The sequence below is a fragment of the Argentina anserina genome, chromosome 3 (genome assembly GCF_933775445.1).
Source record: "Argentina anserina chromosome 3, drPotAnse1.1, whole genome shotgun sequence".
Lineage (NCBI taxonomy): Eukaryota > Viridiplantae > Streptophyta > Magnoliopsida > Rosales > Rosaceae > Argentina > Argentina anserina.
Window position 1 is genome coordinate 21130820 of NC_065874.1, and position 13000 is coordinate 21143819.

The 13000-nt window shown below is 36.8% G+C and overlaps 1 pseudogene; it reads left to right on the top strand.

The window, feature by feature from the left end:
• The first annotated feature begins 10508 nt into the window (after window positions 1-10508).
• LOC126787235 (F-box protein At2g26850-like) lies at window positions 10509-11647 on the top strand (annotated as a pseudogene).
• The last annotated feature ends 1353 nt before the right edge of the window (window positions 11648-13000 follow it).

Below are 13000 nucleotides of genomic sequence, written 5' to 3' on the forward strand. Positions count from 1 at the left end.
TCTTCAATCACAATCACTCAATTAATCGATCCCTTACCTCAATCGTTCCTCAAATTCACCGTGACGTCGCCGGAGGAGGTAGAACCATGCGAAGGTGGAGGTTGAGCCGAGGGTGTGATGGTGACTCGATATGTGCCTCAATTGGTTGCAGGTGGTGCCAAGGAGGAGACGCGGCGACATTGAACTAGTCCCCGTGCCCTAGCTTCGCCGTTGAAGATGCGTGATGCAGCGGGGTTATCTCAACGAAGCTCTAGACGGCGATGAGCGGTGCGGTGAGCTTGGGGTTTGGTGAGATGGACCTCGCGAAGCCGTAGGGAGTAGTGGTGTAGAACACGATCGCCTGGATATAGAGATCACCGGCGATGGAGTTTTCGAAGGGGAGGAGGCTCGAGAAGGTGAGAGAGAAGGAGGGAGGCGCGGGTTTTGGAGAGAGAATAGGGTTTCTGAAAATGGAAACCCTACTTCTGATTAATTTCCTTTTATACCACTTTCCAAATCGGAAACTAACTTCTATCGTTAATAACTTTTACGTACATCGTCCGATTAGAACGCATCACATGTCCACGATCTCGTATCGATGAGCCCTACAACTTTCATGAAGGAAGTTTTCGCAACCGAGTGACAGAATAAAAGTCGATATATAGGTTGCGGTAACGTCACGTTTTTTGAATTAAACGTTCCGAGAACTTTTCCGTTTTTAGTTTCGTAACGTCGCTACAATCACATTCATTCTAATTAAATTTCACAACTTTATAGAATTCAAATAAAACCAACAATTGTTTTGAAAAATAGGGTCATTACAATCTACCCCCTTAAAGGAAATTTCGTCCCGAAATTCAAACTCACTCATCAAACAACTGTGGATATCTGGTCATCATGTCCGACTCTAGCTCCCAAGATGCATCACCCTCATCGTGGTGACTCCACAATACCTTGACTAGCTCAACTTCTTTCCTCCGAAGCTTCTTTGTGGATCTATCCAGAATACGAACCGGCTCAACAACAAAAGTGGCATTTTCCTTCACTTCAATGGTGCTATGATCAATCACATGTGACTCATCTGGTACATACTTCCTCAACATGGAAATGTGGAAAACGTTGTGAACGCCCGACATGCTAGTAGGCAAGGCTAGTCGATATGCTAGTTCGCCCACCTTCTCAAGTATCTCAAAGGGCCCAACATACCTCGGGGCCAACTTTCCCTTCTTGCCAAATCTCACTACGCCCCTCATTTATTAACTCTAACTTTGATTAGCCATAATTTCTCCATATCTAAACCTTTTTGAGTGATTCAAAAGCCTAAATTGAAGCATTTTTCATGAGTCATTTAATGCTATTGTTACCTTGGATAAACTCAGATGTTATAAAATACGAAAACTAACTCTTACCAAAACATGTACTTTCCATTTTATTCTTGGCTATGCACTTTGATAAATCTTAAAACACAAAAGATTATAAGGATGTGATGTAACGACCCCAAAATTTCGAGTATAAAAACTCAAAATTTCAAAATCGTTAAACACCAAACAATCTCAACGAATCAAAATCATTTAAAATGCCACAGCGGATCATCTCTGAGTTCAAAATACAACTCAGTCAAACCGATTATTACAACTGAAATTATAATTCAACATTATAACAATGGAATTACGTAATCCTCACAACAAACTCACAAGATAGTCACACAAAATCCTCACACCAGCTGGAGATAAATAACTTCAAGTCCACTGAGCGGTACGTCAATTCCCACTAATCCACACCTGCGGAGTTATCCACTACACCATCGAATTGGTGCACCGGGATTGTAAACACAAACCCGGTAAGCCTTACAGCTCGTATGAGTAAAATGAAAATATAACTCGCATAACAATATATTCGAAAATCCAGAAATCAAACAAATATAAATGCACTCATGAGTGAATGGACGGCCCATCTGGTTGTCCCAAAGAAATACGAAATGAAACGCTCATGAAAAATTAAGTAACCCTTCTGGTTACCCAAATACATTTATAATACGGGTACCAAGAACGCTGGTACACATCTGTTACCCCTCTCGTAATACACCGCCGATATTGGACAACCACCCGCTACCCAACATCCAAAAATATGAGTACTCATGAGCAGATAACCACCCGTTACCTCACATGCAGTACTCAGGCAGACAGACTAGAGCTCTAACTGTATCGTAACTTTCGCCCGGCCAAAGGCTAGGTTCCGACTTGCCAAACACGTACAATAATCTCACATCATATTGTACAAAATCAAGTCCGAAGACAAATCAACATTTTAACAATCTCCATGTTAAAATCATGTACAATAATCTCACATCATATTGTACAAATCAAAATCACATGCTCGATATATAAATCTCGTCATCAAAATGACATAATCACGATAAAATCATAACAGTATATTATATAGCAAACTATATATATGTACATATTTACCATTTATACAATATATATATAATCCATTATATCATATACATGTCATATTTCATAAACACGTCCGAAGACAAAAACTCGTTTGAAGACAAAACTCGTCCGAAGACAAAACTCGTCCGAAGACAAAACATTTTAACAAACTCATATTAAAACCACGTACAATAATCACACCTCATATTGTACAAAAATCAAATCACATGCTCAATATTTAATTCTCGTCATTCGAAATGACCAATTCCAATGAATTCATAACAGTATATAAGATAGCAAACTATATATATATATATATGTACTTATTACCATTTATACAATATATATGTAATCCACTATATTATATACATGTCGTAATTCAATATTAAAAACTCTTGCAAAATCTTGAATCACCGCAAGGGTAGATTCGTAAATAAGTGAGATTTTACTCACCTTCTTTCCTGCGTGCAACTTCCACGACCCTGAAAGTAATTTCCTCACTCGTTTCGTCAGTCACCTAATAGCACGATAAATGCTTAGAAAATGATACTTAAAATATCAGGTGACGAGTTTAGCACAGCTAAATGTTGTTCATAAAATATTGTTCACAGAACACTGTTCATGTTCACTAATCAATGTTTTTACTAAACCAATGTTCACAGTTACTGTTTTACAATGTCATTGTTCACATTTACTGTTACAGAGCACTATTCACATGCACTATTCATGCGGCGTCACTGTTCACAGTCACTGCTACAGATCACTATGCACAGTTACCATTCATGCGACGGTACTATTCACAGTTACTATTCATGCGCTATTACTGTTCACCGACCGCAACCAATCATCACCAAATTTTGCCACCACAATCTAAACAACATTTCCAACAACTTCCTAGTTGACACCAAGGTCTAAATCTGAGCCTAAACAGTCCAAACAACGAAGAACATAAATTCGGCACTACTCACAAACCCTAGAAATTGAAATTTTGATTCGGGTACTTACACTTCGATTTGGCTCGATTCCTTTTGTGGGAATGTTGCTGGGACTGAGACAAGCAAAACCCCCCAAGAATCTCGAGCTATGGTGGCCGGAGGAGGCGGCGCCGACACAGCAGTAACTTCCGACGGTTGCTACACCGTGTGTGGTTGTCACCGGAGTGCAAGGCGTAGCCCAAAAGATGGAGATCGTCGAGCCCGTCAGTTTGATAGGTGGCACGACATGAGGCGACGTCGGATGGTGGAGAAATCGGCCGGAGAAGGTTTTTGGGTCGGGTGAACAGTACCCGAGCTCGGTGAACAGTAACCGAGCGGATTTTTGGAAAAAAAAAACTGATTTTCTGATTTTTTAATCTCCTCTCCTTCCTTTTATACTATTTCCAAAATCGGAAACGAACTTCCGACGTTAATAACTTTCGCGTCCGATGTCTGATTCAAACGCGTGACATGTCCACGAATTCGTATCGATGAGCTCTACGACTTTCGTGAAGGAAGTTTTCGCAACCGAGCGACGGAATAAAAGTCGATCTATACGTTGCGGTAACGTTATGTTTTCTAATTAAACGATCCGATAACGTTTCCGTTTTTGTTTCGAAATGTCGCAAACCTCCAATTGTCGTTTTCACAAGTTTAACACTTTGAAAATACTCGACATTTAGTTTCTAAAAATTCGGGTTATTACATGTGAGATGTACTTACCTTGACGTTTCAGGGGTGAGAGGAAGGTTTTGATGTAGATCCAAAGTTGGATTATTTTAGTAAAGAAGAAACTTGTTTAAGAGATAAAGAGTGAATGCTAGAATTTTAGCTTGAGAAATATTGGATGGTTGAGTTTTTTATCAACTACACTTGCAAAAATTTTGATTTTGAAGTATGAAGTATGAAGAAAACTTGAGGCAGCTCACAACTATAAATAGGCTATGAAGGAACACAAAAGTTCAATTCTCACCTACCATTCTCAATAATTAATATTGAGTGACGGTCTGGCTAGTTAGTGTTGTTGTTGGCAAAAAAAAATTGTGTGATGGGGTAAAACATAAAAATAAATTAGCTAGGTTTAAAACATATTAGCATAAGGATCATATATATATATATGTAGATATAACAAACACATTTATATGTGTTATTCGAAAAAGTAAAGGAATTTAGTATATTCCTTTCATAAGGTTTTGCAATATATTTGCACTATCTAATTCTAATGTAATGCATAAAATATAATACTATTAGTATTAGTCTTAAACTAGATTACAAAGTATCTAATATATGCAAGAATATGACCTAATGTATTCAAATTGTGGTCTAATACTTAGAAAAAGAAATTTTATATCTTTGAAAGTATGTACCTTAGCATCATTGGTTTCTAAATAGAAATATTTGAAGAAAATTGAATTAATTCTAAGTTAATATAACCTTAGAGTACTAAATAGTAAATACTAAATTTCGGGATATTATAGTTCCGGCAAACTTTCCTTCATTAAAGATAGAGAGGACCTTGAACTGAGTTCGTAGACACATGACACACATAGTTTAGATATTGTATGTGGAAGTTATGGTCTACCAAAATTGAAGCGTTGATAGGAGCACAAAGTGTGACGTTCTTAATGTTTATATGCCCTATTCTTATGCTTTGTTACTTCTTATTTAGTTGTTTTAGGTTCATATTTGTCATATGTATGTTCTAGGTAGAGCTATGTCGAATTTAGATAAATTGATGATGAAATTGTGCTAAGTGTTAGAACTCCTTATTGAGCTAGGATTCCTTACTCGACTAGGACTCTACTTTCCTATTTTCATTCTTTCCTATTCCTTAATCGACGATTTCTTTTCAGGAAAGACAAATCATATTTGGAAAGAAAGAAGAGTTGCCGAGTTGCATTCCTAGTTGAACAAGGAAATCATGTTCGAGTTGAAGAAGGAGAAGAGGAGGCCGGCCTAGCTACTCCTAGTTGGACCAAGATTGTTGCCGTGCAGCCCTTAATTGATTTCCCTATTGGACTTGGTTCCCTACATCAAGTTGGATATGGAGTACATAAATCAAATCCATAACAAAGAGGATTTCAGCTTCCCAATTGGATTCTACTTCCTTATGGGACGGCAAGAAGGCTTCCTAAACTCCTATATATAGAGGTTCGGCCTCTCCATTCAGATCATCAACCTCACACACAAATACAAGCCTAGCTCTGCCGAATTCATCCTTCATCCTTCCAAGAAATCCTAAAACCGATTCCACCATTCTCCACCTTTATCTATAGCCTTGAAGCACGATTGAGAAGAGGTTTCATCCATAGAAGTCTTGGCTACACCTTGTTGGATCGATTGATTGATAAAGTGTAACCATGATTCTCTCTCTATTTCAATTCGGTTTTGGTTTTATTCTTGTTCTTGGATGAGTTGCGATTTGTGTAGTGTAATCTTGTTTCAATTTTTTCTATGAAATAGCTACTTGATTCAATTTATATAAAGGATTCGAAAATTATGTTTTGGTTTTATGGAATTTCTGTTTTTGGTTTCTGCCGAACCTTGTTCTTGATCAATTTTGATTTCTAAGTGTTATGTATGCGATTGTAGCATGATATTTAGGTTGATGGATTAAAGACTTATTCTATGAACATGTTTATTCTTTTCTATATGATTTTCGAAATTGCATGATTGGGGGTTAAGTAGGTGACATACTTGATGAATTCGATATGCATGGCTTTGGGATTGTATGGTAAGATGAACATGTTAGATTTCAATGAAGCCGAGTGGTAAGACTTGAATGTGTTAAGTGTCTATGCATATAGGTTACTGATTTGGAACTTAGATTGCATGATCCAACCTTAGTTGTTTATGAACTAATCTCGGCATGATTCTTAAAAATGGACATAGGACTTGTTTCGAATCTTTTATGTGAGTTGTTTGGTGATTGTTTATGTGTTGGTTGGTTGATCACATGTATATATTAGTTTAGGTTTTATTTACTGTTTTTATGATTCAATCCAAAACTTATATCTCAATCCATTTATATCTTTGTGAATTCGTGTTAATTGATGTGATCCTAAGCCCTGGCTGGATCCCCGGTTTGTGAACGATACCCTCTTGCTTTATACTACTAATGATGTGTTCAGGGTTAAATATTGATGTCGAGTAATCGAGCATTCATCAAGCGTCGAATTTGGATTATAGCTTTTGTAAGGGCAAGAATGTAATTTTACAATGAGCACCCTAATCTTTTATTTTCTTCTCTCTTCTCTCTCTCGGCCGCACGCCCCTCCTTTTATTATTCTTTTCTTCTTCTTCCCTTAGCTCTTTTCCTCTTCTACCTCTGCCGGAGCCATAAGCACCTGCTCCGACCACCAACAATTTTTTCTATGCAAATATAGTAGAACAATAAGAATATGAATGTTGCAAATATAGTGATATATCATTAGCATCGGCTTTGTTTGTAAGAGAATGGAAATAGATTTTATGAAGGGAGGCCGTGCCTTATATAGAGGAAGGAGGAAGAGAGGGGCTGCTAGGGTTTTTGATGGGCTGATCCTCTATTTCCTTTTTTTTTCTTTTTTTTTCCTTCTTTTCATGCAAATTCCTAGAACTATCACAGCCCTATATAAGTATCCATAATTGAAACACGAAGCGCATATTCAATCAATGAACATTTTGGTGAATGAAATCGCAACCTTAGGAGAACCATGGCCTTGGCTTCCTCAAGCATTGATTTAGATGTACAAATTCAAGGAATTAATTGAAATAAAAACTAAATTAATTTCGAAATCCTACTGCCCATAGATGCTACACACGACATACACACATATTTCATGAGTTCATGCAATCAAAACATAAAACCGAAAATAACATCCAATGATTCATACAATGAATTCAAAATTTGCAGAAAATAAAAAGAAAGATTACAAGCCATGGATGAATCACACATTAGAAACCTTCTAGGATGAAGCAAGGATGAATTCGAATTGGTGGAGGAGGAAGATGAGCACAGCTTGGTGATGATGGATGAAGGTTTTTGGCTTGAATTTTCTGGATGTATTTAGGCAGCAATGGAGATGAATTTTATGAAGGGAGGTCGTGCCTTATATAGAGGAAGGAGGAAGAGAGGGGCTGCTAGGGTTTTTGATGGGCTGATCCTCTATTTCCTTTTTTTTTCTTTTTTTTCCTTCTTTTCTTCTTCTTTCCTTTTAATTTCCGGATGAACCTTCCCTTCTTTGAGACTGCATACTTCTTCCTTTTCATCCCATTCAGAAACTAAATTTCTTTTTTTCCTTTTTCTCCTTTTGTTTCCTTCTTCTCCTCTTTCTTTCCTTAATTTCCAAGCCATTATCTCTCATTTAATTCTGAAATAAATAAAGAAAATAATAAATATAAATCACAAATGTTACAGAAATGTCGAATAATAAAAATCCTAACCCAACTAGGTTTCCTAGTTTGATAAGGAATACTACTCTATGTACTCTCGACAATTTCTGCATTTTACACAAGTTTTTGCACCAAAAGGGAACGAACGTCACTAAAGACTCCTAACTCGACTCAATGACTCTATACTACAATAATAAGAGCTAAGCAAAGTACAAATGGAGGTAAAAATATGTTAAGAACGTCGCACAAAGTGCGCTTATCACGTAAACTTCTAGAATTTGAAATAGTGAAGCTTACCTCTGTGGCTCAATTCCAGTTTGGTTCCAAAAGGAGATTCTACACGATAAACAAAGCTTCAATCACGTTCTCCTTATCGTAATGTTTAAGTCCTTGATCGATGTAAAGAGCTAAAAGGGAGGATGTCAATGAAGATGTTGCCGGTAAGAACATGCAGAAAAAGACTGAATTCAAAATGGGTACAAATAAATCAAATCATAGGAGAATCTAAACTACAAGGAAGTATAGATTTCGACAAAAGGTATGTTATTTCTTACCTAGAAACCATGGAGAATCACAATCCAAAGAAATTGGAAGATGATGAACAGTAGAGCTGATGAACTTAATTCCCAACACTTTGGGTTTTGTTCAAATCCTCTGCATGTCGGCACAGGGAGGTCGGTGACGACGATAAAACCGATCTGGAACTGCTCTGCTTCTTTGTATTTGAGTTTTGGTCTTTTGACCAAACACTAACTTTTACCCCCTTTTAAATAAGGGAATTAACAGTGAAGATTAAATTGATCCAAAGGCTACAATAAAAGACTTGATTAGAATTTTTTTTAAAAGGAAGAGTAATTAGAATGGAAGGCTAGGATTAAATCTAGGGATAGGTGAAAGAGGCAAATGGCCAAGATCTCTCCACCAATTTTTCTGAATAAAAAGAAATTATTTTACCAAAATTGCAAAACTTTGAAAAATCATAAAAACTAGCTCGAAACTCAGATAAATAATCCAAAAGTACCGGTGAACTCATAATGACATAAACTTAATTTTTGTAGCTTGAAATGGAAGAGTTGACGAAGTCTAGTGAAATGGTTGTAGGAAGAAATGACGTGTTACTTTAGAATTTGACCATTAGTTACTAACTTTGTCGTAATCTCTAAAGTTAGTATAGTAAAATTCTTGAGACTCACATTCTCCCCTCCTTATAGAACGTGATGGAGCTTGGTCGTCAGTGTACAACGTAGACGGTAGATCCTCTTTGCTGGCAGAAAATAGTTAAGAGACTAAATAAGTGACACTATGATCAATTTCCCATGCTTTACTTGTCAAGACAGGATTTTGGTAGCTTATGACCAAAGAAGACGTTTACTTATTTCTTTTCTTGATAACACGCATGTGTCCTAAACAAACTTGCGCAAGCTCTAGCATTCCCAAAATGCAAACACAACATTTGGTTTCTCCCAACTTCGGAGTTAACATTGTACTTAGCTACATTCTTTCTCATTGGCTTAATAATATGAGTTTGAAAGGAAAACTTTCAACTTTGAGCAAGTTTTGAAGAAGTGAAATCTTTTTCCACAAAACTTCTAAAATTTTGCCTACTTGTACCTTCAAATAATAGGATCTTTGCTGTAACAATCAAAGAAATGAACCTTCATTTTGCAAAATGGGTGAACAAATAAAGTCATGCCTCATTTTGAAAGACAAAATTTCTAAACAAGGAAACATTTTATTTCCAAGTAAACTCAAGTATAAAGTAATAATATTTTGAGAGAAAAAGTTGAACAAGATTAGAAGCATAATAAAATCATTTGTCTTTTTAAGGCCAAAGAAAAAAAATTAAAAACAACTTAACTCACACAAATATTGCAAGAACAAAATTACAAAAAGTCCGATGAAACATAAATGAGAAGAACAATTAAAGTTCCGTAGTTATAGCTTCTTAGCAATGATTATAGACAATTAGAAGTAGGAAATAACCAAATACAACAAGCCAAGAGAGAATAGTTTGTTAAGTACAAAGAAACTTAAGAACTAAATCCGTAATATAGAAAACTTGATGATTCTCGATCGTTGAAGTGATGCTTGTAGGATTCCTTCAACGCATATCTCTTTCATCCCATAAAGGTCGAACCCCTCTAATATGGCACTCGTCTAGATAGAATCTGATGCCTCCGCTATTTTTCAACTTTTTCCAATATAGAGTCAAAGATGCACAATGCCTCATATGCAGCCTTAGCTGCTTCCTTTAGGGTAGCAAATGGCGTATATTCCCCAGTGTGTTGTGCCATATGAAAACGTAGACGTGGAGGAAGGTTTTGTATGAAGTGAATGTTGATTTGCTGAGGCTCAAGTGGAGGCTTCCCTTGAACTCGTTCAAGGTCGAGTCATTGTTTAAACTGCCATATGTAAATGGTCATTGTATGGAAATTCATCTGGCCTGGCTCCACCTCAAAGGCTTGATCAGAAGTTTTAAAGAAAGGAAGACTAATTAGAATGGAAGGATAAGATTAAATCTGGGAATAGGTGAAAGAGGCAAATGGCCAACATCTCTCCACCAATTTTTCTGAATAAAGAGAAATTATTTTACCAAAATTGCAAAACTTTGAAAAATCATAAAAAGTAGCTCGAAGCTCAGATAAATAATCCGGAAGTACCGGTGAACTCATAATGACATAAACTTAATTTTTGTAGGTTGAAATGGAAGAGTTGACGATGTCCAGTGAAATGGCCGTAGGAAGAAATGACGTGTTACTTTAGAATTTTACCATTAGTTACTAATTTTATCGTAATCTCTAAACTTAGTACGATAAAATTCTCGGGACTCACATACCATCTTTGGGAGAAGCACATGAAAAATAGAAGGGGAAGAGTGATTGGCCCTACTGCGTATAGGGAGTGGCAATCCATGTCTAATCAAAAGCAGAGTATGAATCAGAATCAATTGGCTAAGCTACAAAAACCAGCAAGCAAAGGCCTTATAAGAATTCTGTCACTATCTCTTTCCTGGGCTCTTTCATGGATTAGATCATCGAGTGGCCATGTTGAAATTAACAAAAGCAGGAGGAGGACTTGCTACCCGTCTCTTAAGTATGAGAATTATGTCATGTCTTTGTATCTTGCTCTTCAAACAGGCAAGTTCTGGTTTCCTGCTCAAGTCTACAACCGAGACAATGGTCATGTTGATTTTGTCCTGTCATGTTATGACGCTGAACTTAGCTATGATCGTATCACCAATACTTTCCAAGCCAGGTAGGTAGCAATTAATTCACCAATCACTTAACTCGGATGTTGACAATTGTGAGATTAATTGGTTCTATTATATATGTACAGATATCCACCGCATGAAAGGAGAGCAATTGCAGTGGAGAATTATGTAACATGGGAAAGGCTTAGAGCACCACTTGTTTACACTCCACCTAATGATCTTCATATCTCTGACTGTTTGATCTATGCCCTAGAGATCATATTGAGATACAGTGGAGACGAATAAAAGAATTTCCATTTGGTTGGTTTCCCTTTTCATCTAATAACTACTTACTTCTTCATTCCTTCCATACATCCTTGATCTCTCTTATTTCTCTTACATAGTAACAAAATGTTACAACTATTAGTCGTAGGGCTCGTCGATACGAATTCGTTGACACACGAATTCGTGGGGCCCACACGTGCTGTACTGTATGGGGCAGTAGGTCACTCTATTATGTAGTGTACGTCGGTACGAACTTATCGATGTCTTAACCGTTGAATTTGGATATCGTATGAGGTTGTTAATTTAGATTATCGTTAGTTGAGATAATATGTGATTGACGTAAGTTGTGTTTATTTAAAGCTTGTGGCTATGTGATTGTTGTGACTGATAACGATATTGGTGTTGTGTGATATATGAATCGATATCGATACGAGGTTTACATGGTTAGGGTGAGTGTTGTGGGTTTGAGGTAAATGTGAGGGTTTGTGATGTGACATTTATCCTCAATAGTTGTTGGTTGTGAGGTCGGGTTGTTATTGTGAATAGTTAAACTACGAATGGCTTGATCCCTCGTAGAGGGTACGTAGGCAGCCCAAACAATGTTTGGGTGCAGCCACAATTATTTTAGATTAGATTTCGGTTTATTGGTTTTAATTTGGTTTTTAAGCGCCTAATTAGGTTAGTTTTGGGACAGGTCGTCTCAGCGGAGATGACTGTAGGGTATCAATTTGATGCCAGAAGCTTGAAGCAGGGCCACGGAGGAGCAGCAGCGGCCTGGATCGGGAGCAGAGGAGTGCAACGTCGACTGGTTTCGTTCCGGTGCTTCGTAGAGGTATCAAACGAGCTCTAATCTCCTTTAGTTGCGATCGTAATGTTGTTTCGATTCATCAAGTATAGTTGCATGTCAAATTTGGTTGAGTTAAGCATAGATCTTCGCCAGAAACATTGATTGGAGGAAGATGGGTAAAAATCCTGGTTTTACCGTTTCTAAAGTTACCCTTTTACTATCTTATCACCCATGTGAAATGACAAAAATACCCTTGTTGACTTTTATTAATTATGGTCTTTCCCTAGCAGTAAATAAGTTGAAAAGTTACTGCTTTACCAAACAGTAATTAATTTACTTTTTACTTAAATGTCATTTCAACGTTTTTCCCTTTAGGTTTATCGATTTAAATCTAATTAAGGAAAATTAGTAACCTTTTGCTAAAACGTAATTTTGGCCTTACAGTTAAACCTTAAACTTGATTTCCGCTCAGATCGGAAATCAAGAAACACTTAAGCGTGAGAGATTTAAATACCGGGGATCAATATTAACCCTGTAAGTATCGTTAGTAGTATAAAGCAAGAGGGTATCGTTCACAAACCGGGGATCCAACCAGGATAAAGAATCACAAACATTTAACAACGAATTCATAAGAGATATAAAGATTTGATATAAGATCGGATCAAGAACATAAAAAGAAATCCTAAACTTATATATACATGTGATCAACCAACCAAAACATAAACATCACAAAAAAATGTCACAAGTAGCTTCAAAATCAAAATCTCATCCTATGCAAACACCGAGCCTTAGCGGACAAGTATTGAGTGAACAAAAAATAACCTAATGCCAAACTAGGCTACTTAGCGCATCCCTAACTCGAAACATGGCCTGTTAATCATATCTTAACGCTTAAAAATTACAAGGTAACATGTCATTTTAACTCTTACCACTTCATTGATTCATTTCATATCTAATTACTTAGCGCATCTTAGAT